This window comes from Teleopsis dalmanni, chromosome 1, assembly GCF_002237135.1.
Source record: "Teleopsis dalmanni isolate 2A chromosome 1, ASM223713v2, whole genome shotgun sequence".
In the NCBI taxonomy this organism is placed as follows: Eukaryota; Metazoa; Arthropoda; class Insecta; order Diptera; family Diopsidae; genus Teleopsis; species Teleopsis dalmanni.
In genome coordinates this window covers 196,614,800-196,623,517 of record NC_051846.1, presented here as the reverse complement: position 1 = coordinate 196,623,517, position 8,718 = coordinate 196,614,800, and positions in this window count along the sequence as shown.

The window sequence follows — 8,718 nt, the reverse complement described above, 5'->3', positions numbered from 1 at the left end:
TGGGCCTTCACCCAAATCGGCAAAGGAGCTAGGTAAAGCTTCAATTTTGTACGCCATCTATAAGTTAAATTAAAAAATATAAAACAATGTATTATATTAAGTCAAGTTTTCTATGATATTACACTAAAAATATTTTGTAATTTGTTGAAAAAGTACAACAAAAATCTGAACAATAACTTAGCTAAACTTCACAAGTAAAGTTAACCATAAATGGTCAAACGCAGGAGGTTCTCGCTGCATCAAGTTCTACGTCCCAAAATACTTTGAGGTAAAAAGCAAATATCTACACAATCTGCACAGAACGGATCTTAAAACAATAATTACGTTGATAATTGGCCACAGATTTGTAAGCAATCCTAGTGTGCGGTTAAAACTATTAGACCCCAACGAATGTACACTATTTATGGAAAACAAGGAAACAGTCTTAAATACTTATACAGTATGTCCGGCTCTTATACAATACAGGAACCGAATTTTCCACAAAAAATTGATCTACGAATCAGAACAATCAAATATCAATCTAAGAAAAATTAATACTTTAATAATTTTTTGTCGATTATTATATATTGTGGATTTATGCATTTGTTATATATTGTGTGGATAACTTTGAATCAAGAAGTATAAATAAGGAAAATAAAAATTATTTGTTTGAGAGCAAATTAATTAAAAAATAAACTATTTTATTGTCAGAAAATTCCAATACTAAGCGTCTAGATCGTAAGATCGTAACTTCATATTGTGATAACCAAAGACCGTAATGGTACGATTTTTGTTATAAATTTCCTCAAAAAGTCGGCAACAGACCTTTTTGAAAAAGCAATATAAATGCTGAGGTGAATATAAAATTCAATAGTGTCCATATATAGGCTTACGTCAATTTTTTAGAAATATTCGTAGTACTAGTCAATTATAATACAGAAAATCTAACCATCTAATAGTTGATAGTTTTCCGGGATTTACTATAAGGTCTGCAAGTTTCAACATTATGTCAAAGAATCACCACATTATGTCAACGAATCACCAATACCGAATATGAATATATAATAATAATAATAATAAGTCCCAAAATCATATAAATTTCAATTGAGCTGATTAAGAATATAGGTATATATTTTATATAATTTTTTGGGTCTACGATGATGTATTTTTCATATTGTTACGAACAATTTAGCATACTTAATACGTGTAAATGCATATTTGTGGTATGAAAATAATGTTATACAAAGAAAAATTAATTTAATATACAATTAACAATCTTGTAACACATTATATATTATAAATAATTTATTTAAATATAGAAAACGTACGTCAAACAAGTTTTGTGTTCAATAGAATTCTGAACTTAGTTTTGTTACTTTAATTAACTTGTATTTCTTTAATTAACTAGAAAAGTATTCTATATTTAAAAAAAGTGCTTCGTTTTTTTATAAATTAATTAAAAATGAACAAATGGGAATATTGCAATGCAGTTAAATTAATTAGCAAAGATGAAATTATTAGAATTAGTTAATACTATATACAGATAAATTGCGCTTAGAGGGAAGTGCATTTTCATAAAATAAATACCAAATATAATTATGTGCATTATATCACATAAAATTGTAAAACAATATTAGAATGTGAACTAGTTAATTACTTTTTCTAGTTACATCAAACTTTATAACTTACTTAATGTTTGAAATTAACAATAAAATTAAAAATAATAATTTTATTTATAAAACCATCATAGTAATTATACATTATATAGAATATATTAGTTCCGTAAAAAACCATTTATTTGGACGAAACTAAAACTCTCCACAACTTGAAAACGAATATATATTAAGTTTTACCCGAGCTATTGCCAACTATGTGCCAAAAAAATTAACTAAAACTACATCAAAGGTATAAAGTAAAAATCCGTGAAGTATATTTGAGTATTGTATTTCATACCTAATGACAAAACCCAACACTGATTTTTTAAAACCTCGACTCTATCTAAATAAAGTCATAACCGAGTTATGTATCAATATGTCATCAAAAATTATGATCAAGCTGTTGTCAGCTATGTGCCAACAACTCATCGCAAATAACCTCAAAAAGTTCCAATAAAGATCTATGGAGAATATTTAAATAATTTGGCTTTTTACACCTAATGACAATATATTATATATTGTGGGACGTTGAAATAGTGCACCGCCCAGCCAATGGCCCCCTTGAAGTGAAGGATTAGCCGAAGTAGACCATGAAACGATTTGAGTCCTTTTTCGTCCTTCGCTTCTCAGATGTCGTTATTGAGTTAAAGCGAGAGTGGCCTCCATTCGCATAACTACATCTCTTGTTATTGCAAGCTGCTCATTTGGCTTGTGGTTGCCTGCCAAATCATCACCAACCCAATGGTGTCCCAGACTGTCATCCTCCTGTTTACCACTGTTGGACATTGGCACAATATATGCACCGCTGTCGCCTTTTCTTCTAGATATAGTCTGCAAGTGTCTTCCTCAACAAGAGTTATCTTTTTGAGGTGATACTTGAAGTTTCCATGTCCAACACACAGTAATCAATGACAAACCTAATGACAAAGTCGAAAGAATGTACTGAAATACAAATTCCAGTAAAATTGCAACTCCAAGTTTGTTTTAATTAGATTTAGTTTTAAAACCATAAAATGAATAACCATGCACTACATTATTCTTAAATGTATAATAAATTTATTGTTATATTGTTCGTCGACATAAAAAATTATTTAATATAACAAATAAGATTTATCGATTGTCAGACTTAAACTGTTGTAAGTAAAACATTTTTAATTAGAAATAAACGTAAATATATGTAATATAATTTATTTGACAACTTCATTAGCAATAATTTCTAGGAAAAAAATTATTATTTCAGTTCTTAGAGTAAAATAGTACTGGTGATATATAAGTACTGATGAAGTTGACAACTAAACAATGAAATATTTACTATTATTTCTAATATAAAGTATTTTATTGGCATTTCAAGCCTGACAGTCCATAAATCTAAATTGGAGAATAGTCTGGAGAATAGTCATATTGAATTGACTTTCTATAATAAAAATATTATTTAATATTTTCGAGACTAGTAATATATCAAATATATATTATTTATTATTATTTATTTTTTAATTTATTATTTTTCATCTCTTTTTCTGTAAATTTAATTTAATTTTAAATTGGTTCTAAATAAAAACAAACCACATTATCCATGCATTTGTTACTACAATTTGAACTTGAGATTACGTTTATGATTTTTATATCAAATGTTCCGCTTGAAGATATCCAAAGTTAGTGAAACTCAATTAATAAAATTAGTATTTATTTGCATATTACAATATTCATAGATTTTTTTGCTGGTATTATTTGCTGGTATGCCATGATGATGTACTTAGTGAGAGATTTTTATCGATTATATACATATATTACCTATCCTCTTTATTACTATTTTCGGCCGTGTGCTAGTTGGAGTAAATTGAGGTAAAGTGAATTGAAGTTTCCTAGGATTTTTTTTCCACTGCACTTATGTAGGTAAATATTTAGTTATTTATTTAAAGCGCTTATTTATTATTTTTGGCGAAAAGTTTTCAAATTTATTTATTTATTTATTTATTAAGCATCTTATAAAATTTTCACAATGGTAACATCTAGTTTACCTAATTTTTATATAATTTACCTTACTCGAAATTCCGGTAAATAACAACATTCGCTGCCATACCGACATAATTTACTATTTCCCTCAACTTACCATCAATTTACTCGAACTCGCACACGACCTTAAATAGCGTCCTCGAAAGACTTGATAGGCAATAGACTGAAATACATTATTCTGCTAACCTCATTAAAACTGATTAAATTTAAATTATAGTAAATTGTAACAATAATGTTATTGTTGAGCTGTGGGGCGAGGGCACATTTTATAATGCGAGAGACAAAAAAGGAGTTGAAGATTTTCATTACTGTAATTGCATTGCTAACTTCATATAATTTTAATCTACAAATACTTTGGACGATTTAGTTTTTATATGAGTAATAATTTCTTACTTTATTGCTTCACTTGCACTGTCAATATCATACTTAAATGATCTGTTTAGGTACTGTTTAGATAATATTTCCCTTTATCGTCCCGCCTTCACTATCACAATATCTTTCACTTATCTGGTAAATATTTTCTGGTAAATATGAATTCAACTTAGATGCATAAAGTAGAATATACAGGTTAAAAAGAAATAATCAAAGTTATAATAACTATATAATGTTATAGCTATAAATAAAGTTTTATGATATCTTAGATAATGCGGCCAATTACTATCTACATTTGCGCGAAATTGTATTGAAGTCTGCATGCTAATGTGATTGTAAATAATATTGCTCACAAATGAACAAAGATTAAGATACTTCGGTAGTAAATAGTTGAAAGCTGCAAAGAGCTTTGGCAACCACAGCAAGTAATAAACATTGGCACAATATTGAACTTTTAGTCTTACCACTTCAGTTTTAGAGTTATGTCATAGCTAAGTAGACCTGTTCAAAATGTTTCCCTGGTTTTAAATATTGGCAAGACTGATGACATCTATGGCAAATTTTATAATAAATATATACCTATATTTATTAAAAATAATAAATAGTTTTATAATCGATATTTAGCCAAACCATTAATATAAATTTAAAATTGATCTGTAATTATTATTATGTTATGAATGAAATCAAGCTGTGGTCAATATTAATTTATGTACTAGAATTAATGTGCTGAAATTTTTAATTAATAATAAGTTATATTTTAAAAAAATATATATTGTTAACGACTTTTATATCCATTTTTAATAACCAAAAACACATTTAACTCTCGTTTAGTACAGTACATACATACTTTACTTTGGTTGGATGCAGTCGAATTTTGTCCATATATAAAAATGTTTACGTGAAAGTTAAAAATAATTAAACATCTTAAAATAAAGCCTCGTTTCAACATTTTTTTTACCGCGGATACAACTGGAGACTTTGGGAAATACGAAAGTGAACGAACCCAAACGCTACTCGGACTCTGACTAATGAAAATCAAACCCTGCTTGAGTATTTATTGTAAGTGATTTTGATTTGTTAATGAACTCTTGAAATTTACAGTTGCTCTGATATTTACGTTTATTGTTATATTGATTATTGTTCAGAATAAATTAAATAATCTAAGAGGTCATAAATGTTGTTGATGCAGCTTTTGTTTGAGATACTCGCACTCAAACCATAACGCATTTGAAAATCGATCAACCAACACAATAGGAACGCTTTGAAGCTGAAGCTTTAAGCTAATAATATACACCCTACATATGTCATATTAAGACATATTTATTGCAATAATGCTTTAAACATGCTTAAAACTTAATATTTGAAAGCGTATAATACATTTTTATATGTAAAAACACTCATTGTATAGATTATTCTATGGCTTGTAACTCTCACATTATCAAAATAGTAACAATAAAAAAACAATTCTCATCAGATTTCATAGTACCATTCTATATAGTATATAATATTAAGATGCAGATACTGTTAAACAATTCTGATTTTTAATATAATGTTAAAGAGATTTAAGAGCTTTTAACTTCAACAGCGATCTTTTTTTTAATGCATTTTGACTAGTTTTCGGAACACATTCTTAAATAAGCGTCTATATAAGCACGTGAACAGTATCGGAAATTACTGAATCCAATAGATATCTAATATAAACACGAATGTTTACAATTTTTAGAAACTCTTTCCTGCAGAAAAGAACTTCCTGTCACACAATATAACTGGGAGTTAAAGTAAAAATTTGATTTTCTTTTTTTTTGCATGTCACAATATGAAACAGAATATTCTCTTTTACAAAATATATATTAATATAGTACATTCACCGTTGAGATTTTCAAAGATTTGTTTTAAATAAACGATAATTTCTCAACTTTTTAATAGTCGCATGGACATCTATATGATGCGAATGTGTTCGAATGAGGTATACGCTAATATTTCACTCGAATATATTTATTCTAATTGCAAATAAATCTTATCAATTGTTTACACCTGTTAAGGCCCTATGCTCCACTAGTAGAGAAGGACAGCAGCAAGTAAGTAATACCTTTAGATATATTTACATAATATAAATATATAATCAAGTCTAAAAGATAGATTATTTGATTAAAAACATGATTACACCCATAACAAACAAAATAAAAAATAATTGTAATGATTTAAGTAATTTTCATTAAAATCTGATAAATATTAAGTAATGTTTCATTAGATTAAAACAAATAAAATGTAGAAAATATAAGATAAGATTAAGAAGTTAATTGCAAAAAATAATTTATTTAAGTTGAGAATAGAAAAAGTGAATACAATTCAAATAATTTCTTTTCACAAAGAACGTTAATAAAAAAATAAGATTTGCTGTACTTACTAAGATACAAGAGGCTTGATTCGAATTTTTAACTTAATGGTTTTTCACATTTTTCTAAAATTTATCTTGGAACAATTTATAAAAATTTATCAAAATAATGTTATACGCAATTTATTGAAATATAGAAATTTTATTTAAATAAAGCATACTACAGATAAAAATATTTTTTATAATATTTTATCATATTGCATTCGACAAATAAGAAAGTGAGAAAAATAATTTTTATTACAACCGTTGATAAAATAAAGGAACATTGCAAAATTTACTTTTTCACGTTGCAGCAATTACAAATAAATAATCTATATATATATATATATGTTTACATAATTGTCTTGTTGTCGAAAATACCTTATATAGGGTTTACAGTGTGAACTTGTTTTGATATTGTTTATAACTAAAGGAAAAACTTTTCTGATGAGAGCGTACGTACCAAACAAATCGCACAGGGTCACACATTAATAAGAAAGAAATAAGTTTGTAGAAGTCATTTGTAAGCACAATTTTTTATTTTATATATATAATACATGATAAGGTAAATCTTCTGCGAATATTCATTTAAGATAATTCTCTATCTATTTTAAAGCAAACTAACTCCACTGTTCTTAAGATAAACATATACAATTTTTCATATACAGGCTAGGAACGGGGTTTGAACATTTGTTTAGACGACTAAAATCGGGTAACTAAATCTATTATATAAACTAAATAATTAAAAGTAATTTTGTTTAAATTTTTAAAGAAGTATTTACTCAAAATTTGATATATGAGGATTGTAAATGATATAAGTTAAATGTTTCAATTTTTACTAAAATCACTTCATATTAAATACAGGTATTTATTTATTTGTAAATAAAGTAAGAACTCTATTAAACGTTTGTTTTCATAAATGACCATCTCCTTAATTTTCATTTTTCAAATACTTTACTCTTTTTCAAACGGACGGTTTTTCTAACCGAACATAATTGTTGTTTTAGACGGTGTTCGGTATAGAGCAGTTTCACTAAATTTTTTAGTTAAAGTGGTTTTTATGATCTCTAACATAACATAGTAACAGTGGAAAACGGCAACAACAAAATATCTAACTATGTATACTGTTATCATGTTATTCGAGAATGTGAACACCACAAATATTTTGTTATTTAAAAGTTAATCGATCAAATCAGATCTTAACCGATTTTCGATTCATTAAATTTATTTCATTAAGTTTAATTTTTGATAACCTATTTGAAAAGAGTTATCACGATCAAAAATTTTATCAATTTGATTTATTCAAATAGGCAAATAAAATAAGGTTGCTTTATAACGTGTATTTGAACTTTGGAAAAACAAAGTGAATATTTTACTTAATTAACCTAAGTTTTCACAATGGGCCACTAGGGATCACCGGTATAACCTAACCAATTTTGTTAGATGCCATAGTAAGTAAACCTCATCTTTGTATGGAATAGAATAAATGTAATATTTACTATCCACCTCAGAGTCAATGTACAAACATCACACAAACTTTAACAATCTTCTTTTGCAATTTAATACTGCATTTAATCTAATTAAAATATTTAATTTTATTTAATTAATTTAAATTAAATTTATTTTATTTAATTTAATATAAATTTTCTTCACTTATGAAAATATTAATTCACTTTTTTCAATATAGCATTGATAAAAATAATATGCTATGCTAATATAAATCGGTACATTTACATATGTTTATTTCCCACACCCTGTACGAGAGAGTAATTCATTACAAGAGAAATGAAAATTAATTTAATTTTAAGAAAATATATAAATATTTATATTATTAAGAAACTATTTGTCAGTGTAAATGCACAATAAATGCAAAAGCTTAATTTCACCATAGAACAGATACAATTTGGTTATGTATTTTATATTTTGTTAAGAACAAAATATATTTAAGAAACAAATGTTAGTCGCCCAATTTTATACCACAATACCTCTTTATAACACACAATACAGGTTCACCGCAACAACAGTCAAGTCACAACTGAGAATTCGCGAAGATTTGTAGGCGCTTATATAGAGAAGATATCAGGTCTTGTACCGATTACTTGCATTTTTATTGATAAGAGTTCCTTTTTTTTATAAGAAACAAAAGCTTGAACTTAAGAAAAATGATAAGAGAAGTTTTTGCCATAGCGAATAGAAAGTAAAATGTTGATATTATAATACCGAATTATCGTGCCTTATATATTATAATATACGTACATATATAACAATTTAATGGATAACACTTAAAGGATGTAATATTTAATCTGAAGACGTTGAAGGTCATTA